This window comes from Phocoena sinus, chromosome 8 (genome assembly GCF_008692025.1).
Source record: "Phocoena sinus isolate mPhoSin1 chromosome 8, mPhoSin1.pri, whole genome shotgun sequence".
Lineage (NCBI taxonomy): Eukaryota > Metazoa > Chordata > Mammalia > Artiodactyla > Phocoenidae > Phocoena > Phocoena sinus.
The window spans coordinates 4,349,764-4,377,679 of record NC_045770.1 but is presented as its reverse complement, the minus strand read 5'-3'; the positions used below and the strand labels follow the sequence as shown (position 1 = coordinate 4,377,679).

The 27,916-nt window shown below is 42.3% G+C and overlaps 1 protein-coding gene across 1 annotated transcript in view; it reads right to left on the bottom strand.

The window, feature by feature from the left end:
- PRDM10 (PR/SET domain 10) overlaps positions 1-13,649 on the bottom strand; it is an 88,181-nt gene extending 74,532 nt beyond the window's left edge. The window contains exon 1 of the mRNA XM_032641098.1: positions 13,542-13,649. The gene's annotated coding sequence lies outside the window, so the exon portion shown is untranslated. The remainder of the gene's footprint in view (positions 1-13,541) is intronic.
- Between the last annotated feature and the right edge of the window lie 14,267 nt (positions 13,650-27,916).

Below are 27,916 nucleotides of genomic sequence, written 5' to 3'. Positions count from 1 at the left end.
CTTTAACACTGGCAAGATCTTTTATGCCCACTAACTACACAAAGTTGCCTTTTTTAAGGATATCCTAGCTTCTATTATGCTCAGTTCTGTAGTATACTTAAATCTTCTCAATTTCATTCAAAATTCTGAGATAGCAATAGATAATAGCAAGTGTTGGTGAGTAGGCAGAAAAACTGGAACCCTCATATACTGCTGGGTAAGAATGTAAAATGCTGCAGCCACTATGGAAAACAGTCTGGCAATTTCTAAAGGCTAAACGTAGAGTTATCAAATGACCCAGAGATTTGTCGCCAAGATATAATAAACCCAAGGGAAACAAAAACATATGTCCACATAAAAAGTTGGACACGAACATTCATAGCAGCATTATTCATAATAGCCATAAAGTGGAAACAACCTAAACATTCAACAGCTGATGAACAGAGAGATAAAGTATGGTACATTCATATAATGGAATATTACTCAGCCAAAAAAAAAAAAGAAATGAAATATGGATACATGCTACAATAAGAATGAACCTTTAAAACTTTGTTAAGTGAAAGAAGCAGGTCACGAAGGACCATACATTGAATGAATCCATTTATATGAAATATGCAGAAAAGACAAATTAACAGAGATAGAAAGTGGATAAGTGGTTGCCCAGGGATTGGGATGAAATGAGGAATTAAGGGGTGATGGCTAAGAGGTGGAGTTCCTTTTGGAGTTATGAAAATATTTTAAAATTGATTGTGGTGATAGTTGTATAACTGTGAATAGGCTAAAGCCACTGAATTGTACGCTTTACTGGAGTGAATTGTATGGTACGTGAATTATATCTCAATTAAGCTGTTGGGTTTGTTTTAAGATAAAAAGATGGGCATTTAAATCAATGCAAACCTTCTAGGAAGCAATTTGGCAATAAACATCAAGAACCTTTCTATATAGGGAGATAGATACAGAGAGAAAGAGAGAGAATAATACTTGCTACTGGAGCAAACTTAAGGGCATTTCTGATGAGAACAGCTTGAGGAAGTTCCAGAGGCAAGAGAAGTTGAGGATATGTTCAGGGACTATAAGAGAGAAAAGCCTCGGGCTTCCCTGGTGGCGCAGTGGTTGAGGGTCTGCCTGCCAATGCAGGGGACACGGGTTCGAGCCCTGGTCTGGGAGGATCCCACATGCCGCGGAGCGACTAGACCCGTGAGCCACAACTACTGAGCCTGCGCGTCTGGAGTCTGTGCTCTGCAACAAGAGAGGCCACGAAAGTGAGAGGCCTGCGCGCCGCGATGAAGAGTGGCCCCCACTCGCCGCAACTGGAGAAAGCCCTCACACAGAAACGAAGACCCAACACAGCCAAAAATAATAAATAAATACATAAATAAAGTATGCCTGAAACAAAAGTATTTGTCCATTCCTATGCTTTAAAAAAAAAAAAAAAAAAGAGAGAAAAGCCTCAAACTATAGTTAGGGTGGATCTACAAAAAGACTTCAAGTTGAAGAATTACAATTTCCAAAGTTTATAAACTGGTTTTATCAGATTCACCTAAGGACCTAGGCAAAGAGACAAATTCCAGAGCCTCACCCCTGAAATTCTGGATTCTCTCAATTGCAAAGTTCGAGGGGAAGAGCAGGAAGCTTTGTTTATAAACCTCTCCAGATGATTCTGAAGTCAACCAGATCTGGCTAAATCTTGCACAGCAAGGGAAGAAAAATATTTTATCATGGCAGTAACACCTTTTGGAAAATCATTCTAGAAGTAACATGAAGGACTGATTATACTGAGGCCAAGAACTGCCTTCAGGAAGCACCGGGCAAAGATTAGAGCTCTGAATTCTTATTCCAACTTCATGATATTAACAGTTATTCATAGGGGCTTCCCTGGTGGCGCAGTGGTTGAGAGTCCGCCTGCCGATGCAGGGGACACGGGTTCGTGCCCCGGTCCGGGAGGATCCCATATGCCGCGGAGCGGCTGGGCCCGTGAGCCATGGCCGCTGAGCCTGCGCGTCCGGAGCCTGTGCTCCGCAGCGGGAGAGGCCACAATAGTGAGAGGCCTGCGTACCGCAAAAAAAAAAAAAAAAAAAAAAGTTATTCATAGACCTTTATTGCTCAAAGTCACCTTCTAAAAAAGAGATTCTTTTTTGTTACTAAGCAAAAATTTAGCAAGAATCCTTACACCTTTCTTCAAAATATGCAACTTACCAGCTTCTCTAATATATTTGTGGTGTGAATGTCTTAGAATTCGGAAAAGGCTGTGTGGTTGTTAGTTCAGGTGGTCCTCCTCGCCAACCAGATGACTCTCATGCACATTTGATTTTCCAGCTTCCCTTCACCACATGATAACAAGCAAATCCATTCCGTGCACTTACCAGGATTATTGGAAATAAGCTTTGTATGCAAATACGGATTAATGGGGAACATCTGAAGACTGAAAGATTAATACAAATGACTCATCGAATAATATTGAGCATCCATGTTTTCTGACTACGGATAATGGATGACATAGCTCTGAGCACAATCTTTCCAGCTCCCTTTCTCAACAGTAGCATTTATTCACAAGAGAACTGGAAAGGGTACAAATACAATCTCTGGCCCGGGCGCACCTGTACACAGAAAGCTATCTGGTCCACATATCACAAGCTCTTTGTTGAATTAGCAATTGCAGTAACTAAATAGGAGACTTGCAGGTGGGTCTTCTGGGGCCCTGAAAGCCTTTCTTACAGAGGGTTCTGGGTGGTAACTATGACTCGACAATCACAAATCCAGGTTAGGATAAAATACTAGATAATGTTAAGAGGCATAATCTCAAGTACTAAGCTGTTTCCTCAACAAATTCAAGCACTTTAAAATGTTTTAACTGGAAAAAAAAGAATATTAAAATTGCTTAGAAGAAATTATTCTAGGGCACAATTTTCATAATTTAACATTTTGGATATAATACAAGAGAAGACAGTGTAACTACTCATTCACTCTACCTCGACTCCTGAAATAGGCACAGCCTTTTGTTCAAACAGACTGGACCATGGCTCTGCCCCAGGACTACGAAGCAAAGTGACACTGGTTTGAAGTAATTCCCTTTGTATCCAATTCAGTCCCCCTGTGAACAGGTAATATGGGCCTCATCTTCTGTTCATTTTCAAATTCTCATTCCTCAACCTCAGCCCCTTGTTTGCAAAGTTAAATATGAAACACAGAATGGTCAAAAAGAAACATTTAATTAACAAGATGGTGAGCCCAGACAGATGACATAGTGAGGCAGTTACTGCCTTCATAAAAACTCTACATTAATGGCATATAATTAACATTATAATCTAATTTCAACCTCCTCCATCTTAATAAAACTACTATAAAAGGCCAGCATCCACCACTGGCCTGGTATTCAGAGGTGTCTTCTACAAGCCAGGATGTTTCTTACAGTGTTTTCTCAGTACAGAGTAGTGGGAAAATTCTGGATGTGAGACAAGTAAAAGTTCTTTATCTTGACAACTGGAAATAATAACACCTGATTTCCCTAACTCAGGCTCACTGTTAAGATAGAGCGGGATGTTTGTTACAGTATACTACAATGGCATAGAGTGTATTCCAAATGTTAGTAACTATCTAACTCATGATTTTAAGTATTAGATCATGAAGGTATCTTATCCAGAAAAGTCTTCTTTCCAAGTAAAAGACAATTTAATATATTTTCATTGTTAAACAATTCATTGGGGAATAAATATGTCTTAACTGTAGGCAAGGGTTCTCACAACTAATGTATTTCACTAGATAACATGTGTATTTCAACTTTAAATGGATAGAATTTTAAAACTATGTGATTAGCACTTTCTCCCATAAAGAGAGACATCCCATTCCTGTTTAGAAAGCTCAGCCGTATCTACACTTTGCAAACACTTACCAGACCACTTCCTTCAGATATAGGCTACACGTCAAATGAGTTAAGACCACAAAATCAGGGGTTTTTTGTTTATTTATTTATTTTTGGCAGCGTTGGGGCTTCGCTGCTGTGCGGGCTTTCTCTAGTTGTGGCGAGCGGGGGCTGCTCTTCCTTGTGGTGAGCGGGCTTCTCATTGCAGTGGCTTCTCTTGTTGCGGAGCACAGGCTCTAGGCGTGTGGGCTTCAACAGTTGTGGCACACGGGCTCAGTAGTTGTGGCTCGCGGGTTCTAGAGCGCAGGCTCAGTAGTTGTGGCACATGGGCTTAGCTGCTCCGCGGCATGTGGGATCTTCCCGGACCAGGGATCAAACCCATGTCCCCTGCATTGGCAGGCGGATTCTTAACCACTGTGCCACCAGGGAAGTCCAAGACCACACAATTAGAATCCCCTAACAGATGCAGCTCTTTATTTTAAAAATCAGCATATTCATAGTTCAACTGATCGAAAACACATACTGTGGAAATTCAATGTTACTTAAGCAAACAACTACTGGCATAGTAATAATTATGATTATTGCCATTTACTGAGTTCCCATCATAAGCCAGGCATTGTGGCTTATTAAATACTCAATTTCACTTAATCCTCACAACAACCAAAAATTATTACTTGGGCTTCCCTGGTGGCGCAGTGGTTGAGAGTCCGCCTGCCGATGCAGGGGACGCGGGTTCGTGCCCCGGTCTGGGAAAATCCCACATGCCGCAGAGCGGGTGGGCCTGTGAGCCGTGGCCGCTGAGCCTGCGCGTCCAGAGCCTGCGCTCCGCAACGGGAGAGGCCACGGCGGTGAGAGGCCCGCGTACCGCAAAAAAAAAGATTTATTACTTGTCCAAGGCCATAGCGCTGATAAGTGGGATTTGAACCCAGATCCCTTTCACTACAGAGCTTAGACATCTTTTCCCTTCTCTGCTGCACAGCTTTCCTCCCAGCAAAGCTGCCAGAACCCAAGCATGGCTCCACTGTGCTGTCTCCTCGGACTCCCACCAGATGATGCAATCAGTAGGCTAGGCTGGATCTCAAAGGAACCAGGGGAGGTTGTAATTTACCAAACCCGCAAACAGATTTAATTGAGCAAATTAGTCAACAGCCAGAGTTAAGGTAACTACAAAGCTATAGTGAAGGGTACCCACTATAAGAATTGAAATGATAATTTTTTAAAACACAACAGTATTTATTGTATGCCTATTCTGTGCCCAGCATTGTTTTAGGAAATGAGGAACACACTAGATATTATTATTTTTTTCCCCAGCAGAGAGGGAAAAAAATATAAATAATTTATTTACCCTTGTGCCAAAATAAAGCTACCTGTGTATAGAACATAACAGCCCTCAAATATGAACTGAATCAACTCATATCAGGAAAATTAATTACCCCAAATATTCTTCCTGGTTCTCTCATGTGTATCAACTTCTCTAACAGTGGAGTCGCTGGGCTTTGGTGTCTGCTTGTCTTTGACTTTCTAGGTAATGTCAAACGGTTTTCCTAAGTAGTCATACCAGTTTCTATTCCTACCAGCCACGTATGACTGTTCTATCGCTCAAAAGCTTTGGGACTTGGTATTGCTGACTTTAAGTCAGGTACACGTTTGCCAACTTGAATTTAGGCTCACAGTAACATGGCACTGTGGATGTAATTTGCATTTCCTTGATGATTAACAAGGTTGAACACCTTCTCGTATGTTTATTAGACATCTGGATTTCTCCTTTTCTGAAGTGCCTGTTCTAGACTTTTGCCCATTTTTCCATTAGTGCAGGTAACATCTTAAATAAAAAACATCTTAAAAAAAAAAACAACCCTTTTCGAGACTGAGGTCATGACCATATTCTCCTATGTCAACTTCTAAAAGTTGTACAAATTTGGCCTTTTATTTGTCATGCTTCCTGAGTCATAAATCAAGGGTCTGAATGTGTGTGAGACTGTTTCCGGACTCCCTGGGGTGTTCAGTTGGTCTACTGCTCTAACCCGGTGCCAGGATCACACTGTCTTAATTATTTAGCTCTTGATCTCTGGAACAGAAGGGTTTCCAACTTCTTTTTCTTTTTCAAGAGTGCCTTGCCTTTTCTTGGGCCTTGGCAAAAATTTCATCAGCTTGTCTAGTTTTTTTCAATTTGCTGGGATTACATTAAATCCATAAGTCAGTTTCCAAAGAATCAATGCCTTACAATATTGAATCTTCCAATCCTCAAACCAGTGTCACTCCATTTATTTAGAGTTTATTTGGAGTCACTCAATAAAGTTTCAGAATTTTTTCTGTAAAGGTCTTATACATATTTTGTTAGAATTAAAATATTTCTCCTACAGTTTATAACTGTTGAAAAACCACAAATCAGAAAAAAATATATGATTTTTAAATGATGTATAAAAAGCTATGCGGGCCTCTCACCGCGGTGGCCTCTCCCGTTGCAGAGCACAGGCTCCGGACGCGCAGGCTCAGCGGCCATGGCTCACGGGCCCAGCCGCTCCGCGGCATGTGGGATCCCCCCGGACCGGGGCACGAACCCGCGTCCCCTGCATCGGCAGGCAGACTCTCAACCACTGCGCCACCAGGGAAGCCCAAAAGATATAATTTTTTGATGAGATTCCTAAGGTTTGGGAAAAGTATATATAAATATGAATATCAACTTTCTTAAAATTTTTAAATGAAACAAAGTTCATCAAAGCACAATTACTGGGCTTCCCTGGTGGCGCAGTGGTTAAGAATCCCCTGCCAACGCGGGAGACACGGGTTTGAGTCCTGGTCCGGGAAGATCCCACATGCCGCGGAGCAACTAAGCCCGTGCGCCACAACTACTGAGCCTGTGCCCTAGAGCCTTCGAGCCACAGCTACTGAAGCCCACGCGCCTAGAGCCCGTGATCCGCAACAATAGAAGCCACCGCAATGAGAAGCCCGTGCACAGCAACGAAGACCCGACGCAGCCATAAATAAATTAATTAATTTTTTTAAAAAGCACAATTACTGCTCCATAATTTAGTTTTAATTCTAGAATTATTGTTTTGTGGTTATGTCATATCTCACTTCAGCGGGTTTAATATACTTGAGAAAACTTGCATGTCACATAAACAAGTCCTAGACATCTATTAGTCCTTATATTTATCAAATTATGAAGTACTGGAAATCCAGAATACTTTTTTTTTTTTTTGGCCGTGCTGCACGGCTTGTGGGATCTTAGCACCCCGATCAGGGATTGAACCCAGGCCCTCGATAGTGAGAGCACCGAGTCCTAACCACTGGACCGCCAGGGAATTCCCCAGAATCCCAGAATATTTTCAATTCATCAACTTCAAGAGAAAAAGAATAAAAGAGAAGATGAATAAATGATGAGTAAGAGGCTGAAATCTCATAAATATACATACCACCGCCTGGGACTGAGGACCCAGACACCCTGCTCCCGCCACCCACCTCATTCACTAAACTGCCTCCTTTTTCTCATTTGTAAAGTAGTTAAAACACCGTCTGTCACTGTCGCACAGTAAGGATTAAATGTAAACAAGTGTCTTAGAAAGGACACTTCAAAATCAGTCAAACACAAAGCAATAATTAGTCAAAGGATTATAGTTTTCCTCTATCAGAAGAACATGTTGATAAGGTTGCCTATAATCATGGTTTGTGGCAAGACTGAAAATAACCCCTAGCGGATTGGCCTCAAAATCTTCAAGCAATGCCAACAAAATGGTGAGATTTGCATCCAAAAATAAGAATTTTGAAGAAAAGGGAGGAAAATTCCAGAGCTCACTTTAATGACTTATGTTAATTGTATTCACTCCTTTATTCCTCCAAACATTTTAGAGCCCAGTAAGTAAAAGGCACTTTTGTACTGCATTCTATATGAGGGAACTATAAAATATCCAAAGCTTCTAGGAATTTACAATATGTTTAGGAAGCAAGAAATAAGCACAGATAGTTGCTATGCGATGCTAATTAAGCACTCAGTAAATGTTACAATTATTACAAAGCAGTACAAAAATCCTGTAGGGCATTCAGAGACAAGAGGGATCCCTTTTAGGTAAGATGTTCCGCCTCCCTCCCCACCTCAGCTTTCACCTGGCTCCAGGGCAGGGCAGACCAACACCTGTTTGTCTGTATGGCCTGTGAACTAAGAATGGTTTTACATTTTTAAATGCTTGAAAAGACAAAAGAAGAATATTTTGTGACACATGGAAATTATATTACTTCAAATTTCAGGGTCCTTAAATAAAGTTTAATTGGAACGTGGCCATGCTTTCACACCAGGGGCGGAGAGTGGCTGCTTCAGGGACCCTCTGGCCCACAAAGCTAAAAATGTTTACTATCTGGTTTTTTGGTTTGTTTTTTGTTTGGGGTTTTGTTTGGTGGGGGAGGGCCTTGAAGTGCAGCATGCAGGATCTTAGTTCCCTGACCAGGGATCAAACCCGTGCCCCCTGCACTGGGAGTGCTGAGTCTTAACCACTGGACCGTCAGGGAAGTCCCTATTATCTGGTTCTTTACCAAAAAAAGTTTACTGACCACTGCTCTAGAAGGATGGATGGGATTTTCGTGGGCAGAACTGGGCAAGGAGGGAGAAGTGGGCAGAAAGGAACAAACATTCCATTTGAGAAATGAAGGTGTGAAAACATGAAGGAAAACCCCAGAGTTTGGCTGAAGAAGCCTAGTTTGGCTGAAGCAGAGAAGCCTAGTTTGGCTGAAGCAGAATATCCAAAATCAGTATACAGTTATTGAGCCATTTATACCGCTGTGGACAGTGATAACAGGCATTCTCACACGGAGTCTTTGAGGTTGGTACTATTATTATCCCCATTAATAATTAAGGAACTAGATTAATAATTTGATAAAGAAACTAAGGCTTACAGAAGTTAACTAATGGGCCCAAGATCACAGCCAGCCAATAAAGCTGGGCTCTAAATCTAGGTTCCTTTGCCCCCAGAGCCCACGCTGTTAAAGTTGACACCGTATCAAACCCCCATACAGGGTAGGAAAAAGAAACACATCCACAAAGGTACGTAAGGGCAAAACGGTCAATGTTTTCAAATATAGGTATAAAAAGAATATGATTTTATCTGTAGGTTATGATTCTTTGTGCTTAAAAGGATAGCTGTCCGATGAGCTTGTCCACAGTGTTCCACACTTAGAAGCAAACTATTGTGACCTTTTCTTTAATCACAGGAGAAAAAAAAATTATGAGCTTGATTTTTTCAATTTCAAGTTTCTCCCAGAAATATTTCTTAAATCTCTGAAAAAACAGTATATTGTAAAAATCAATGAGTAAGTGGCAGACCAAGCTGGGGAAAATTCGGCTGATTATACTTAGCTCAACTTCTTTGTTTTGTTTTGTTTTTTGTCTGTTTGTTTTGTTTTGTTTTATTTTGTTTTTTGTGGTACGCGGGCCTCTCACTGTTGCGGCCTCTCCCGTTGCAGAGCACAGGCTCCGGACGCGCAGGCTCAGCGGCCACGGCTCACGGGCCCAGCCGCTCCTCGGCAAGTGGGATCTTCCCGGACCGGGGCACGAACCCGTGTCCCCTGCATCGGCAGGCAGACTCTCAACCATTGTGCCACCAGGGAAATCCTCAACTTTTTTTTTTTTAATGGATTATGTGCTTAACAGATGTCATTTCATTATTTTAAGTTCAAATGATTAATCGAATATATTTATTCAGTAACAGTTAACTCAATTACCTGGAAATGGTTTTGAGATTAAGGTATTCTTCAAAAGAATAATAATGCTTCTGTGAGAGCTATCATAAGCACTAAAAGAAATCAGACACATCTACATATAAGCAGTATCTACTGGCTGAAACTATAGAAACAAAAAGATAATACATTGTATGATGACTTACTGCCACTTGGGAGCACTCCCCCCCATGAGACTAAGCCTAAGGCAGCTGTTCAGTGAACAAATCAGGCAAGCCATGCATGCAACCCATATACATAATTTTAAATCTTCTAGCAGCCACATTTGTTAAAAGTAGAAACAGGCAAAATTAATTGCAGTAATGGATTTTATTTAACATGGGATATGCGACATATCATTTCAACATGTAATCAATATTTTACATATTTAAATATTTCATTTTTTTTCATACCAAATCTCAAAATCTGGCATGCATTTCACACTCACAGCACTAGCCATTTTTCAAGTGCTTCACTGCCATATGTGGCTACTGGTAACCACACCGGACAGCACAGATCTGAGGGACAGCAGGAAACAGGCCAGACCATGAGAGCCAGACCGTGAGAGTGAAGGATGTGGGTAAAAAAAGCGAGCATTTAGCTCCAATGTTCTGATGCTGAAATAAATGAGTTCAACTAAGAAATGGATAACAAACAATAACAGACTATTTTCCCAATAGCAATCTGTATGTCTGGAGTTCTTAAAGCGTTGCACATTACTGATTTTATAATTTTATAATCAGTGTCACAGTAGGGCTGCAAGGAAATAAACTGGAAAGGAACCAGGTCCACATAAGTCCTGAACTAGGCTTATAACTTTGAGAATAAAAAAAGGAAGGAGGCCAGACACCCTTTAGCAGTAATTCATGTAAACAGTATAAGGCCAGAGAGGGAGAGGAAGGCTTCAACAGAGAATGACCAATATAATAAAGTCAGAAAAAGCTCCCCCCTCACCTTCCTGACCCTACCCAGTACCCCTGGAGAATCCAGTGGGACCATTCTGCAAAGATTTGGTTATAGTAAAACACTTCCTTTTACTTAACTCGCCGGCCCTTCTAGACACGAGACCAAATGCTCATTTGCTAATCTATTAAAGCACCTATGATAAAGTTAAACAATACATTTATTGTTTAACCAATAAATTCTGCTTGTGAAAACCACACAAAAGGCTGGGCAGGGTGTGTCTACACTCTCTGGGACAGAGGTGGGTGGGGGAAGACTGTGTATTTTAGTGGCAATAGGTCAAAGTACATCAGCATTCTATTTTAAAACAAACTCTGGCTAAACAATTCCAACATTGCAATGACAGGGTGTTTAACAGTTTATCATTTGCACCAAACGAAATTATGCAGTTACCATGTGTTCACCAGTGCTTAAAATTATTGAGGAAACCAAAATTACAGTTCAGTATTTCTCAACTCTTGGAACAGTTCTGCTTGTTACTCAGAAACCTATCCCATTAGGTTACCTATGATAAATTTAAACAGTAATCAATAAATTCTGCTTGTGAAAAACAGAATGAATCAAATTTCATAATTCCTTTAGTTCAGAGGATTTCATCATGCCCCCTTCAAGTAACGGGGAAAACTACTGAAAATGGAAAATCATCAGTGACGTCATTAGGTACCTATTTACATTAAAAAAACAAAAAAACAAAAAACCTACATGTGAAAACCACATATCGTGTGCCAAGTTTGTAAAAATGTTTATAGGCACACACACAAAAGATTTGAAGCATACCAAAATATCATTAGAAATTATCTCCGGTAATTGTACTTCAGCTCATTTTTACTTTTTATACTGTTCTATATTTTCTATGTCTTCTACAATGATCATGTACTACTGTTAAAACTAGAAGAAAAATATAAATTCAGACAAGTGGCAATTGAGGCAGTGCCAACCAACTTAGGATTACACTGGATTGATACACTATCCCTTATACCATCATAATTTCCTATTAAAAAGCACTGAGGGCCCTTGAAGACGTGGGCTGTGCCTTATCTATAATACACGCTCGATTATATTCACATATACAGTACACTATACAGTATTATATTCACATATACAGTACACTAACGCGTGGTGGAGCACGCCGCAAAACACCAGAAAAGTAAAAATGGCTTATTTAGAAAAAGACAGCGGTTTAGCGCCCTAGCAAAACAAAAGAGCAGAGCCAAGAGTGGGTGCTCAAGGAATAAAGTGAGGAAGAGCCACAGGTGGGAAAGTCTCGCTCCAAAATTTTTAGTTACGCATCTATCACTAAATTGTTCTCTTTAAAACGGTTCACTTTGTCAATTTCACTTCATTTAAAAAGTAAAACCAGGGGGCTTCCCTGGTGGCGCAGTGGTTGAGAGTCCGCCTGCTGATGCAGGGAACACAGGTTCGTGCTCCGGTGCGGGAGGATCCCACATGCCGCGGAGCGGGTGGGCCGGTGATCCATGGCCGATAGGCCTGTGCGTCCGGAGCCTATGCTCAGCAACGGGAGAGGCCACAACAGTGAGAGGCCCGCGTACCGCAAAAGTAAACCCAGAAGTCACGTTGTAAACATATCAGATTGCATCAGCACTGCTTGAAGCATGGCTTTGCCCCAACCAATTTTTTTTTTTTTTAATTTTGCTTTTTCAATTCTAGAGCATCATATAAGTACGGTTCCTCAAGCTGCTGCGGTGCTGGGGCGTGGAGTGGGTGGAAGAATACCAAAAACACGCAATGTACCTTCCTGCCCTCAAAGAGCTTCCAGCAAAAGGTGGAGAGAGAAAGGATTGGGTCTGAAGCAGAGGCCGCAGAGCGTCACGAGTGATTTTGTTTTTAATGAACGTTAAGTGCTTTTGAGTTTAAAGAACTTTTGGGGACGATTAGCCAGGCAAGATTTGAACGGGCTTCGGCGCAGATGGCACAGGGCCGCGCAGGGCGGGACTCCTCACACGCCGAACCTCGACTGCAGACCCCAAACCAGCCCGCTTTGTGCTTAGACCTACACAAACATAGATTGAAAATGGATCGAAACCCAACCAATCCGCCAAGCAAGGCTAAGCACGTACGCACGCACTATTCCAAAGCGCTGCGTACACTTTACTTAGTGGAGGACCTAATACGTGGTCACGGGCTAAAGTGCTTAAGGAAAGCTGACCCTCGGCTGGCAACCGTGCACCGCCAACCCGCTCCCCAAAGGCCTCGGGCTCGGGCCTCTGCACTCGACCCAGAGCGCAAGTGGACCTCGGCCTGCGCCCTGCCCACGAAGGACACCATGCACCACGACTGACCCAAACGGGCCACCCCCACGCCCTCCGAGCGGGCCCTCGCCGGGTCCCGGGACGCCAACTTGTGCGTAAGGGACAGGGAACCAGCAATCAATGGCAGGACGGTGGCGCGGCCTCCCAAAACAAAGCAGGGCGCCTAGTCCACGGAGCCCGCCGTCCCCGAGCTCCGGGCCCAGCCGCCGCCCCCGCGCCCGCCGGCCAACACGGCCCGCCGCACCCCGAGCGCCCGCCCAACAGCCGCCGCAGGAGCGCGCAGGGCGCCCAACTGCCGTCCCGGCCCAACCAACGCGGGCAGGGGAGGAGAGGTGCGCGCGGCCGGCGGAGCGTGCGAGCCGCTCGGGGGTCGCAGGGGGGAGGCTGCGCGCAGGGAAGGCAGGGCGAAGAGGCGCCGGAGCCATGGCTGAACGCAGCACCAGGAGGGGCTCCTTTAGGGATTTTGCCCCTTTCCCCTTGGAAGGTGCAGATGGTTTGACCCCCCACCCCGAGTGAGGTGCCTCGTCCCAGCCCCGACTGGACTGTACCATCGGGCGGTGCCGCCGGGATTTCTCCCCCACCACCACCATCAAGTCCTCCCCCCCACCCGGGTCCGCGGTCGGTTGGCCCCGGCCGGGCTCTGAGACGCGGAAAGAGCTTGGCGCCATTTTGGGTGGGACTAAGCAAAGACGAAACACCCTCCCAGTCGATGGGGTACTCTGGACGCTGGCTTATCCGGTTACCTTAATCCTTTAGGTACTTACACGATGTTGGGTGAGGGGAGCTGGAAGATCAGCGGGTCCCCGATCCTCTCTCCCTAGGGGTGATGGAAATCAAACCCCCCCCGCCACCTCCAGGTGGTTCTTCCCGCCGCAGAGTGGGAGCTGCATAAAAGGCGGGGCCTCATTAGCATAACCTGCCTGGCAACCTGATCTCGGCGTTATGTGACTGGTTGAACTCTGTAAACTCCATGCCTCGCCTAAAGAGGAGTAACGCTGGGGCGAACTGACAGGCCCAGATTTAAGACTCATGACGAAGATCCTGAGACGCTTATTCAGTCAGCGGAGAAGCTAAAAGGAGATTTACACAGTGGCCCAATGACGGAAGGCCTCTTTATTTCGTGCTCTGCTGTTCGTTTCAAGTCCAATCAAAGAGCGGGTCTCAGGCACCGCTCGCCTGCGTTTGTGCTCTAAGCCAATCAGAGAAGCCGACTCTTCGGTTTCAGGGTCAAGACCGCTTGGAGGGACCGGCGGCAGCGGCCCAGGTCGTGAGCCTTCCAGCCTCGGTGCCCGAGGTTGGGAGGAGGAGCTGCTCGTCGGGTGCTGCATGCCCCCCGAAGGCCCGCGTCCCGTGAGCTGCTCCCCAGGACGCGGCGGGCCGAGGGCGCGCGGGATTGGAGGCGGCTCGGGCCCCGGCAGCGGGCCGGCTTGCGGAGCGCCCAGCCGAGCCCACGCCGCGCGCGGAAGCCCTGCGCCTCGGAGCCGGCCCCGGCGTCTGACCTCAGCCCGACAGAAGCCCGGAGTGCGGCGCTGCGTCTCTCCTCTCCCCTTTACCATGCTGAAAGGGAGTGATTTTCACAAACGTGAAGATGTTTTTCAACCCTGGTTAACCAAGGGCTTAACTCACTCTTTTCTTAACCTCAGGCTTCCACATCGTACCATCCCTTAAAATTGCTTTCGCAAAGCAGCCCAGTGCAGAGAGATGAGCTCGGGCTTTGCAGCAAGATGCCACCTGTAGTTCCCCGCCCCTAATATGAATGGCAACTAGATCTTGAAGAGACCTTGAGCCTTTGGACCTTCAGGGAGCCGTAATCCTGTCCATGACATCTAACTTGCTACGTTATTTTGAAGATAAAGTGGGATTTACGTGTAAAATACTTAGCACACTAGATCTTAAACGGATAAAAGTATCAATGACGATAAAATATACAAAATTGCTGAACTATTGGCTAACCAAGAAAGTACCACTAAGCAAAAGACCTAAGAATAGAAAACACGGGGCGGTGGGCGAGCGGAGGATGTAAAATTCATTCAACAATATCCTATTTACTGTTTATTTTTAAAACAGGAAACAAAATCTGGGAAATTTTGGGCTGAGGGGATGAGAAACGGGAGACAAGGAGGATAGTAAGGGTCCGCTGCAATATGGTCTAAGCAAGAAATGATAGTGATCTTGACTAAAACAGGAGAAGTGTAAATGGGGGAAATGTATGGATACCAAATATATTTTTGAGGTAAAGCCAAAGAACTTGCAAATGAATAAGAGAATGGGTGAGAGTTGGCATTTCTAGTGATGACAAGAGAGTGATCAAGACCGATGCATAAAGTTGAGACTCGAGTGACCTAGTAAATGTGGATGCCTTAACTGAGGAGAGACCTGGTTAGAAAATTAAGAGTTCTATTATAGTCATGTCAATTTTGAAATATCTTTTAGAAATACACTTGGACATACTGCAGAAGCAGTTGGAATTCAAGGAGAGATCTGGGCTGCAGTACAATTTTAGAATTCATCAGATTATACATTGTATTTCTTTTTTCTCTTTTTATTGGAGCATAGTTGATTTACAATGTTGTGTTAGTTTCAGGTGTACAGCAAAGTGACTCAGTTATACATATACATATATCCACTCTTTTAGATTCGATTCCCATATATGTCATTACAGAGTATTGAGTAGAGTTCCCTGTGCTGTACAGTAGGTTCCTATTAGTTATCTATTTTATATATAGTAGTGTATATATAAATCCCCCAATCTCCCAATGTATCCCTCCCCACTATAAACTATATTTCTTTTTTTTTTTTAATTAATTTTTTTTACTGTGTTGGGTCTTCGTTGCTGTGCATGGGCTTTCTCTATTTGCAGCGAGCGGGGGCTACTCTTTGTTGCGGTGCGTGGGCTTCTTATTGCAGTGGCTTCTCTTTGTTGCAGAGCACAGGCTCTAGGCACGCGGCTGCAGTAGTTGTGGCACGTGGGTTCAGTAGTTGTGGCTCGTGGGCTCTAGAGTGCAGCCTCAGTGGTTGTGATGCACGGGCTTAGTTGCTCCGTGGCATGTGGGATCTTCCCGGACCAGGGCTCGAACCTGTGTCCCCTGCACTGGCAGGCAGATTCTTAACCACTGCACCACAAGGGAAGTCCCTAAATTGTATTTCAATACATAGGATTACATGAAGTCTAATTAGATGAGATCATCTAATGAGGATGAGATGAAGGAGAGAGTGTTTATAGAGAAGACAAGAGGGTCCAGGATTAAGTTCTTGGGAGCTGCTGAGTTTAGAGATGAGAGACAGGAGAGGAACCAACCAAAGAGACCATGAAGGCCGGTAAAACAGGAGAACAAAGGAGGGTGGTGTCTGAGAAGCCAAGGGAAGAGAGTGCTTGAAGAAGGCTGCAGTCATCAGCTGTAGCTAATGATGCTGAGAGGTAAAGAAAGATAAAGACAGATAACCTGTGGGCCTGGAAAGATGGAGGGGGAAGTACCTGGTTATTTGTCAATAGCAGCTTCAGGGGAGGGTTAGGAAACTTAAGAATTGTCTGAAGAAAGAGTGGGAGGTGAAGAGTGATATCTGTTGCCAATAGTATAGCAGATAAGATAGGCCGATAAAAACAACTAAAATGTTGTACATGCTTTCCATAAAACACTTTTTTTTTTTTAATGCATCACAGAGCTGGCAACAGAGTGAGGACTCTACAAAGGTTAAAACCAAAGTCCGTGAGTAAAAAGGGAAAAGCTCATCATTACAGAAGAAAACAAACTAAAAAGAGAAAAAGGAATGCTGGGAAAAGGAGAGATCATTTGGCAGGAACCGTAACAACTATTAAATTTTTTCAAGCAAGAATGATCAATGAAGGATAAACCTTAATGGATGAACATTTGATGGTTTGATATCAACGTGGTCTTGAAATAGCTCTACAAAAGATACTTATTAACTACAATGGAAAAAATAATAACTTTACAGTGGAGAAAGTTGGCAGATACCATCATTGTGATCAAAGTTACTGTACTCAGGGATAGGACCCCTGAGACCGAGTGCCTCTGCATGTGATGCCCTGGGAAGGACACGACTTCTGCAATATGGCTGCCAGAAGTTCTTAACTCTATGGGCAAACCCAAACTGAGGGATATTCTACAAAATAACTGGCCTATACTCACCTTTAAAATGTTAATGCCATGGGCTTTCCTGGTGCCATATCTGGCAGCTGTGACTGTGACCTTATTTAGAAATAGGGCCTTTGCAGATACGATGAGTTAAGATGAGGTCACACTAGATGGATATGTTGGGCCCTAACCCAATGACTGGTATCCTTAAAAGAAGAGAAAATATGGAATTCCCTGGTGGTCCAGTGGTTAGGACTCTGTGCTTTCACTGCTGAGGGCGTGGGTTCAGTCCCTCGTCGGGGAACTAAGATCCCGAAAGCCGTGTGGTGCGCGGCCAGAAAAAAAAAAAAAGAAAGGAAAATAGAGATACAGACACACAGGGGAAGATATATGAAGACGGGGCAGAGATGGTGCATCTACAAGCAAAGGAAAACCAAAGATTGCCAGCAACCACCAAGGGCTTGAAGAGAAGGATTCTTCCCTAGAACCTTCAGAGGGACCATTGCCCCACCAACACCTTCATCTCAGACATCTAGCCTCCAGAACTGTAAGAGAATGAATTTCTATTATTTTAAGCCAGCTAGTTTGTGGTACTTTGTTATGACAGCCACAGGAAACTAAGACAACATTATAAAGTAAGGAAGAAACTATAAGGGCGCAAGATCGTGTATGTGTAGGGCATCTCCATGTGGATGGCTGAGATTATGAGCATTTATGAGATAGGAACAGTTTGAGGGTGTTTTTGTTTGTTTTTGCTGAGAAGGTTGGCTCTTTAAAATTTATCTTACGGAGCTGTAGTTGATTTATAATGTCGTGTTGTACAGCAAAGTGATTCAGTTAGACATATATATACATTCTTTAAAAAAATTTTTTTATCTTCTTAATTGAAGTATAGTTGATTTATAATATTGTGTTAATTTCAGGTGTACAGCACAGTGATTCAGATATATATATAGATATAGATATATATGTATAGTCCTTTTCAGATTCTTTTCCCTTATAGGTTATTACAAAATATTGAGGGACTTCCCTGGTGGCGCAGTGGTTGAGTGCAGGGGACACGGGTTCGAGCCCTGGTCGGGGAAGATCCCATATGCCGTGGAGCAACTAAGCCCGTGCGCCACAACTACTGAAGCCTGCGCGCCTAGAGCCCATGCTCTGCAACAAGAGAAGCCACCGCAATGAGAAGCCCGCGCACCACAACGAAGAGCAGCCCCCTCTTACTGCTACTAGAGAAAGCCCATGGGCACCAAAGAAGACCCAATGCAACCAAAAATATATATATATTGAGTATAGTTCCCTGTGCTATACAGTAGTTCCTTGTTGGTTGTATGTTTTTTAAGATGTGAAAGGAAAAAGCCAAGGAATTAAGCAGATAACTATATTAAAATATGATTTTTATATAAAATCGGACACACTTAATTATGGAGTGGAAAATACAAGCAGGTTTTTATCCCTGGCATTCCAGTGGTTAGGACTCCGCGTTTCTACTGCAGGGGGCCCAGGTTCTATCCCTGGTCGGGGAACTAAGATCTCTCAAGCCGTGCAGTGCGGTCAAAAAAATAAAATAAAATAAAATAAACTTTTTAAGAAAAATAGATAAGATGGCTGCAGAAGGACTAGCTGTTATGGGGTATCTGCTTTTGTTTGTGTCCCAGACTCCCAGAGACCTTAAGTCACAAGAGTGGATATACCATCTTCAGTTCAAACAGCTAGAGCCACAGATGTTGGAGAAAGAACTGCAAAGGAGGTGATGTCCAGCGGAAGTTAATAAGCAGCGAGAAAAGCAGCAGGAAGACCCTGAGTCAAACTGCATCTTTCTCCCTGAGATACAGTCAAGGTAAAAGAAAATGTATGAAATTGAAAAGTACTTCCTAAAAGAAAAAAAAAGGAAAAGAAAAGTACTTCCCATCAAACATTTTTCCTTCAAGAAAACATTTTTATGAATATGGCTCAGTCTGAAAAATGTGGACCATAACTTAGATTTCAGTATGAGGGAATCTGTGTAAGCAAGAATGATTATGAATATAATGAGTTTGCTATGGTTCCTCCTATGTGTAGCGATCTCATCTGGGGTAATCATTGTGAGAAGAGTCTTCTCTCAGAAATATGATGTCAGCAGATACCTGAGAATTAATACTAAAGAGAAACTATAGCATTTAAGGAATGCTGGAAAGCCTCTAGCCAAAGCAAATCTCCTTAAGCATAAAAAAATTCATACTGGAGGAAAAACTCATGAATATTTAGTGTAGAAAAGCCTTTAGCCTGAAACAATACCTCAGAGATCATGAGAATATGCGTCCTGGAGACTGTGCATTCAAGCATGTGCTGACTGAACTCAAGTGTTCTTTCTCTCTCTTTCAAGTGTCCTCTCTTTTTTTTTTAAATAGATTTATTTTGTTTATTTAAGTATTGGCTGCGTAGCGTCTTCCATAGCTGTGCGCGGGCTTTCTCTAGTTGCCGAGGGCTTCTCATTGCAGTGGCTTCTCTTGTTGCGGAGCACAGGCTCCAGGCATGCAGGCTTCAGTAGTTGTGGCACGCGGGCTTCAGTAGTTGTGGCACACGGGCTTAGTTGCTCCGTAGCATGTGGGATCTTCCCGGACCAGGGCTGGAACCCGTGTCCCCTGCATTGGCAGGCGGATGCTTAACCAGTGCGCCACCAGGAGAGTCCCTCAAGTGTTCTCTTGAATCTCATCCCTCACTCTACATTTCAGAATCCATACAAAGAGAAATCATATAAAAGTGATAAAGGTGGAAAAGACTTCAGCTGTCATAGAAAAAGCTCACACGCATCATTATAAGGAGAAGGAAAGCTTGTACTCACATGTCATTTCTCATTAGAAATCAAAGAAGGCATGCTGGAGGGACACGTGCGTCTAAAGAAAGAGGGCACCCCCCCCCACCCCGCTCCAGTAGCAAATCACACCTCACAGAGCATGAGAATATCCATACTGGAAAGAGCCTCTTGAGTATAATCAATGTGGAAATGTCTTTACCTAGAGGCAATGCCTCATTACGGATCAAAACATTCATACTAGAAAGAAACTTCCTGAATGTAATGAATGTGGGAAATCTGCAGACAAAAGGGAAAACCTCAGTATTCATCAAATCCATGCAAGAGAGAAATCTTATCAATGTAGTAGGTATGAGAAAAGTCATATTTAGAAGTCAAGCCTTATTAGGTGCTAGCGAGGTCTTACTGGAGATAAACCCTATGCATGGGAGGAAGGTGAGAAAGTATTCAATGGCAAGTGAAAATTCTCATTGAGAATTCTCTCTCATTTGAGAGATGCCCTATAAATACAGTAAATGTGCAAAACCCTTCACGCAGAAACCATGCTTCATTAAATATTACAACATTCGTATAGATGAGACACACTATGAATGTATTAAGGGTGGAAAAGCCTCTGGAACCCCACTGCTTATTGTATGTGAAGAACCCATCCAGGTAATAAACATGAATGTAAAATGTGTGGAGAAGCCTACTCTACGCATGAGAACCAATGCTGAATGGAATGTCCATTAACAGGTGAATGGGTAAATGTATTGTGGTATATCTGCACGATGGAGTGCTACCCAGCAATAAAAAGAAATAAACTATTGGGCTTCCCTGGTGGCGCAGTGGTTAAGAATCCATCTGCCAATGCAGGGGACACGGGTTCGAGCCCTGGTCCAGGAAGATCTCACATGCCACAGAGCAACTAAACCCGTGCACCACAACTAGCCGCAACTACTGAGCCCACATGCTACAACTACTGAAGCCCGTGCTTCTAGAGCCCGTGCTCCGCAACAAGAGAAGCCACCGCAATGAGAAGCCCGCCCATGGCAACGAAGAATAGCCCCCACTCGCCTCAACTAGAGAAAGCCCGCGCACAGTGACCAAGACCCAACGCAACCAAAAATAAATAAATTTATATAAAAAAAGAAATAAACTATTGATACATACCATCATGTAAATTCATCTCAAAATAATTATGCTGAGTAAAATAAGCCAGACCAAAAAAAAAAGAGAGAGAGAGAGAGAGAGTACATACCTCATGATTCCATTTATATAAAATTCTAGACAAAGTCAAACTAATGTGTAGTGATAGGAAGCAGATCTGATTGCCTGTGGGGTTGGGAGGAGGGAGAGGGATCACAGAGGTTCAGAAGGAAACTTTTGAAGGTGAGTATGTTCACTTTCTTGACTATGGTGATGGCTTCATGGATGTGCACATTTTTCAAAGCTGATTAAGGTGCTCACTTTAAACATGTGCAGTTAATGTCACTTATACCTCAGTAAGGCTGTTCGGATTGTTTGGGGATTTCTGACAATTATAGTAAGTCAAGAAATTTTTTTTTAATTGGTTATGAATTTGAAAAGGAGAATTCAATCTCCATTTGTTTATAATATGATTAGGATTTACCAAAGTCTCTTAGGTTTTTTGGGTAAACATAATATAAACAAAAAATACTAAAAGACTTAAATATAACAATGAAACAATAAAAATCTTCTAAGACAATCTAATTCATTATATGTGCCATCTCTTCTAGGAACATTGGCAATCTTCTTCACCAAGACCGGAAACCAAGGAGCTGTAATGGGGGAAAACATCTATAATAGAGACAATAGGCATATTTTAGTTGCATGTAAATAAAAACTTTGGCTATATATACCACAAACAAGTCAACAAACAATATATTAAAATTTTTGCTATACAGAGCACAAAAAGAAATATCTTATAAATTTGTAAGAAAAGGCAAACAGCCCAAAAGTAAAATAGACAAGGTGTATTAAAATTTCAAGGCAGACGAGCAAATCCAAATGTCCAAAACTATATAAAACATACTCAAACTTTAAGCATCAGGCAAATGGAAATTAATTATTAGATATTACTTTATTTTCTAAAATATTTATTTATTTGGCTGCGCTGGGTCTTAGTTGTGATGTGCGGGATCTTCATTGCGGCATGTATGCAGGATCTAGTTCCCTGGGTTAGGGTAATGTGGGGAGGGCATGGAGGGGAGAAGGGGAGGAGAATGCCAAGCAAAAAAAAGCAAAAATACCAAAAAACAAACAAACAAAAAAAACTCTACAACATTAAAAACATAAAATCCAGGATATCATAGCATCATATTTGTGGATTTATATAAAATAATCTATGTGTATAAAAATATATAAAGACATAAAAACCAAAATACAAATTTAGCAAGTATTCAATAGATAAAAGAGTACTCATTGTTAGTTTTTTAAAATATAATCAAAGAGAACTGCTCTTCTTAAATATCTGTTTTAAAACACAAACATGGGCTTCCCTGGTGGCGCAGTGGTTGAGAGTCCGCCTGCCGATGCAGCGGACGAGGGTTCGTGCCCTGGTCCAGGAGGATCCCACATGCCTGGAGCGGCTGGGCCCGTGAGCCATGGCCGCTGAGCCTTCGCGTCTGGAGCCTGTGCTCCGCAACGGGAGAGGCCACAACGGTGAGAGGCCCGTGTACTGCAAAAAAAAAAACCCACAAACAGTATCTGTATTAGTTTTCTAGGAGCAAATTACCATAAACTGGATGGCTTGAAACAACAGACATCTATTCTCTCACAGTTCTGGAGGCTAGAGGTTCAAAGACAAGGTACTGGCAAGGTCATGTTCATTCTGAAGGGCCTGGGGAAGAATCCTTTCTTGCTCTATCCCAGCTTCTGCTGGTGGCTGGCAATCCTTGGCATTCCTTGGCCTGTAGTGTCATCACTCCAGTTTCTGCCTCTGCCATCACACGGCTGTCTTCCCTCTGCCTGCATGTGTGTGTCTCCAAATCTCCTTCGCCTGAGAGGATCACTGGATTTAGGGCTCACCTTAACTTGATTACATCAGCAAATAAGGTCAATATTCACAGGTACCAAAAGTTAGAACTTTAACATATCTTTTCGGGGGACACAATTCAACCCACTATAGTATACAACTTATGATAATCAACTAAAACGTTTCTATTAAAAGGAGAGAACAACAATGCCACATTTATTGCAAGTATTTAACACTGCCCTGGAAGCTCAAACCACTGCAATAACACAGAAAACAAAAACGAGATAATTATTCGAAAGGAGGAAAAAAGTCAGCATTATGGGCAGAAATCCAGAGCATATGTGTTGATATACAATTGGGTCTATAAGAGAGTTTGAAATGGTGACCACACACACAATAATTAAATACAAATTAATAGTTTTCCTTAACACTAAAAAGAATCATAGGAAGCACCATAGAAAAATAGGTAGGTATGGAAAGCCTGCTACGCGCTTAGCTTTGTCCTTTAAGAAGTGAGAAGTGCGAGATGGCTCAGTTATTCAGCAGGATTTTCTGGATCTCAGGGCGAGGTTTCTGCTCCAGGCATGCCTGACCTGCTTTACCATGTTGCCTGTGCTCTGCCCCCTTGCCAAGGTTACTTTTTTTTTTTTTTTTTTTTTTTTTTTGTGGTACGCGGGCCTCTCACCGCTGTGGCCTCTCCCGCCGCGGAGCACAGGCTCCGGACGCGCAGGCCGAGCGGCCATGGCTCACGGGCCCAGCCGCTCCGCGGCATGTGGGATCCTCCCGGACCGGGGCACGAACCCGTGTCCCCTGCACCGGCAGGCGGACCCCCAACCACTGCGCCACCAGGGAAGCCCTGCCAAGGTTACTTTTGATCCTCTCTGCACTCCTCCCTCACAACAGGAAATACAGCTGGGAGATCTACAATTCTCCTTTCTCTGATTCCTCCTGTTTGGTTCCCAAGTGGTTTGTAGGTAGCAGCCCTGAAGCCCCCTCTGTGCTTTCACTTGTGGCTAAACCACTGGAGTTGCTGCCTTGCTGGTTGTTTATGAGAGAAGGTTACTTTCTAGGCAGAAGCCAAAGAGCTGTATTAAATGTAGACCGTTTTAAACAAAGCTGTGGTCTTTTGCCAACTTTTTCCTCCTGTTCATGATTTGGCTTCCCCTCTAGCTGAACGATCATGGAAGAAAATGACAGAAGGACATGACCGTGGATAGAAGAGAAAGACAACTGCAGATTCTGATGGGAAAAGTAGTATTGGTTAGCAAAATGAAAAAAGAAACAAACAAAAAACCCACCGCCAACAACAAGTTCACTAGAGTAAGCTAAGAAAATGTGAATGACCAGTTTTTGAAAAGCTCCCAGAAAACACTGAAGAAAATACTTTCTAAGAATTTTCACAATGAAACATTCAGAGCAACCTTTTTGGTTTCCTTAAAGCTTAATTTAAAAAAATAAATGCTGGGCAATTTCTATTTTGAGTTAAGCCCTTCTTTCTGTACCGCTTCAGCTGCTGTGCCTTTCATGTGGATGGCACCTTTTGATCTAAGTGAGATTGCAAATATATTGGCCAACCAAACAGTTAACTGGGGTTAGTCTTCTGCTGAGTGGGAGAAAGGAAATGGAAAATTTTTTAGAAAACAAAATCCTAAGCCAAATATAGCAAAGATTAAGATCCACAGAAACATTGTTCTGAATATTGATGGGTAATCCATGAATAATCCTCAGAAATAGATATTGCTGATGTAAATCAGATGAAAAACATTGGGGTGGATTTTTTCCAGCACATATGGCGACAAAGAAGAGTAGAGCAGCGTTACTGTTACCAGGGCCATGAATGCATAATTTTAAAGACTGAGAGGAAGCAAAGTGAGTCCCATTGGTTAGAGAAATAATCCTCTGTAAGTGAGGACAACGTTTCCCTATAAAAAATAGGAGACTGTAAGAAATGAGGGGAAAACTCCATTGTTTTTAATGCCAACCATGATGTGTGGATTTTAAGTTGTTTAAGCTTTTTGCTCCTTCTCAGTAAATATTAACAAGAGACAGGTCCTGCATAGATTTAAATTTAAGTAAGACCTTTCCTGCTCCTTCCCAGTGTTTTTTATTTACTCTACTCCTGTGGTCATGGAATGTAAATATTCTCTTAACTTCTCTTTCTTATCGTATTAAAATAACCACCCGAGAGCTTGAGAATTAAGCAGGATTCTTTCCCCTTAAGGCTGCTTTCAAATTCTAGGCTGGCATCAAATTTCTTTTCATTTCGGTCCAGACAAAATCATATTATTTTTTACATTTAAAATTTTTTATTTCCTCACCAGGAGGAAACATGAATCACTAATACCTACAAATGCAGTCACTGCTGGTGACTAGGTTTCTAGAAAAAATACTTTTTAGTTTTGTTTGTTTGTTCACACAAAAGTGACACACATGGAAGCGTCTCAACTATTCAGATTGTGTTCATGCCCTAGTTAATCAGCCCACTCACATGTCAGTTGTTGGAAAGTGTTCCTCCAGGTTAGAAAAGGAAAATAAGACCCTGGCTTTTAGCCTTGAGACTATGAATCCCTCTAAAAACTTTTAGGCAAAGTACCATGTTCAACTTCTTATGTGCGTTTCTTCTGAGAGGAGATTTCATAGTTTCCAGCACATTCCAGGGAGTCCAGGATCCCACAAATACCAATAATCACTCCTTTATAACAGTTACTGAAAACCAAGGGGCTTTTATAATGCATTCCGTACACTTTCTTAATTGGTTACATCAGTGCTTTCCAAATTTTAATTCACCTACAGATCATGTAGGGATCCTGTATAAAATGCTGATTGTAATTCAGAAGTTCTGGGGTAGGCTCTGAGAATCTGCTGTTTTCTAACAGATGCTGTTACCGCTGGTCCATGGACCACACTATAAGTAACAGCAAAAAATACGACACACCCGAAGAGTACCCTATGTAAAGCTCAGAAAGTTTCACCCATTAAGATGATTCTAATACTGTGTTTATCAATATACCCTAATGTCTGACGAAGACAGGAGAGTAAACACTTACAGCATTGACTTTTGCCATACTTGGAATAAAGAATATATTCACGAGATGATGAAAAGTAACACCCTCCCCACTATTGAGAGGTCTGAATCTGATTTCGTGGTGTCATACATCATGGGAGCTCTCTGATGGAATTCCCTATTTTTGTGTTTCTTCCATCGCCCCAGTCCATAGAATTGGTTCACAGAGTTTCATAAGATGCTGTCAGCTCTCCCAGTGCAGACATAGATGTAAACTGACGACGCTCCTTTTAAAAAAAAAGTCATTGCTTTGTTATCTTCAAGACTGAAATATTACCCTGTCTTTTTTTCATCCTCAGGCATATAAAGCCTTGTGACAAACAAGTTTAGAAATAAGCAAAACAAATACATTGTATTATTCCAGTGGGGACAGGATTAACGCTTTCTCATACATTCACCTTCCTTTTCTTCTCCTCTGCGTCTTATGATTGACTCACCCACGATTATCCAATTACCTATCTGGAAGTTTTACCAATGCCTGAAACGTAACACTAGAAATTGAACAATTCCTCTATCTTATTCATATGTATCTTCCATGACCCAAACAACTTGTGATCAAAACCAAAAGATTTTGTTTGACTCTATGTCAAGCCCCATACTTAATCACTTACCAAATCCTATTAAAATCATCCTCTGTCTTGTTTCCTAAAACAATATCGAGGATTTCAAATGGGAAAGAAAATGAAGAAACATACCAGTTTTTTTCCCTCCAGCCCTAACTAAAAACTGCAGCCTCCTCTCTGAGATCTGAGGGGGAAAGACAGCAGCAAAGAGGAAGAGAAGGTGCCAGAGAAGGAAAAGGGGGCAAAAAGTGTGTTCCAATCTTTTACACACCATCTTAAGTGGAGAGCAGGACAAAAGCCATTTTAAAAATAGTGCTGTGTAATGTAAATGGTTAATAACTTGGGCTCTGCTGTCAGACCTACTTCCAACACTGTTTCTAAGCATTCTTACACCTCACTTTCCTCATCTATAATATGAGGATAACCTTGAGGGTTGTTTTCCAAATTATCCATCCTCCTTCTTCCTTACTAACAAAATTTTATTTAGTGATCTCACAGCCTCCTTTGCAGCTAGAGGTAACGATAAGACATAGTTCTGACCAAAAAGATGTTGATGGAGGTCCTTGAGAAGAGATATTCATTGTCCTTTCTCTCTGGGAGGCAGATGCAACGTCTGGAGAAGTGTCAGTGATACTATGACCATGAAAATGAAAGACATATGCTGAGAAGAGTGAAGAAAGAAGACAGGATTCTTAGTGATGTCATTGAGTAACACATAAAACTGGACTGGGCTCTTTATTAAATGGAAGAAAAAAAAGAGTGGGTATATGTATATGATTCACTTTGCCGTACACCTGAAACTAACACAACATTGTAAATCAACTATACTCCAATACAATTTTTTTAAAATAAAAAGTAAAACAAATTTTTTTAAATGGAAGAAGAAAAATAACCAACTTGACTTCTTAAACTCTTGTAAAAGTGTTCTCTATTATATGTAACACAATCCTAACTGATACACTATTTCACAGAGTTATTGAGAATATTATTAAGTGTGATAATATAAAAATGGTTCACACAGGGTGTTGCACATAGTAAGCATACAATAAATGTTAGTAGCTATTTGGGGCGTTATATTTATTATTATCGATATTATTATTATCCCCCATGGCTTCTTCATTCTTCCCCATCTCTAGCACAAATTTTTTTCCATTCTACTTTATTTCCACACTGTCAGCCAAATCAAGACACTCATTATGTTGCATCTGGATAATAACCAACCCACCAAGTGTTTTAGTTGTATCTTGAAAGATAAATTATTTTCAATAGGCAGAGAGAAGGGATGAGGGCCTTATTGGTGAGGGAGACAATGGTGTCAACACAGGTGGTGAGGTTGGGAAGCAGAGGATAGCAGAAACTCCATGCATTTCTGGAGGATTAATGTGGGATCAGGTAGAAAGAGAGGTTGGAGCCAGATTGTCAAGGGTTTTCTATGACTGGCAAAGAGCAGACCAAGGAATTTGTAGTATATTTTCCTGTGAAAATTTTAGGACACTGTTTGGTTTGGTTTGGACACAGGAACTAATACAATTAAAGAAATGAGAAGAGTTCATTCTTTTGCTTACTTGGCTGGCATTTAGTTTGCTCAATTATCACATGAGGAAGTTAAAACAGATGCTCTCAAAGACCTGTGAATATTCTAGAAGT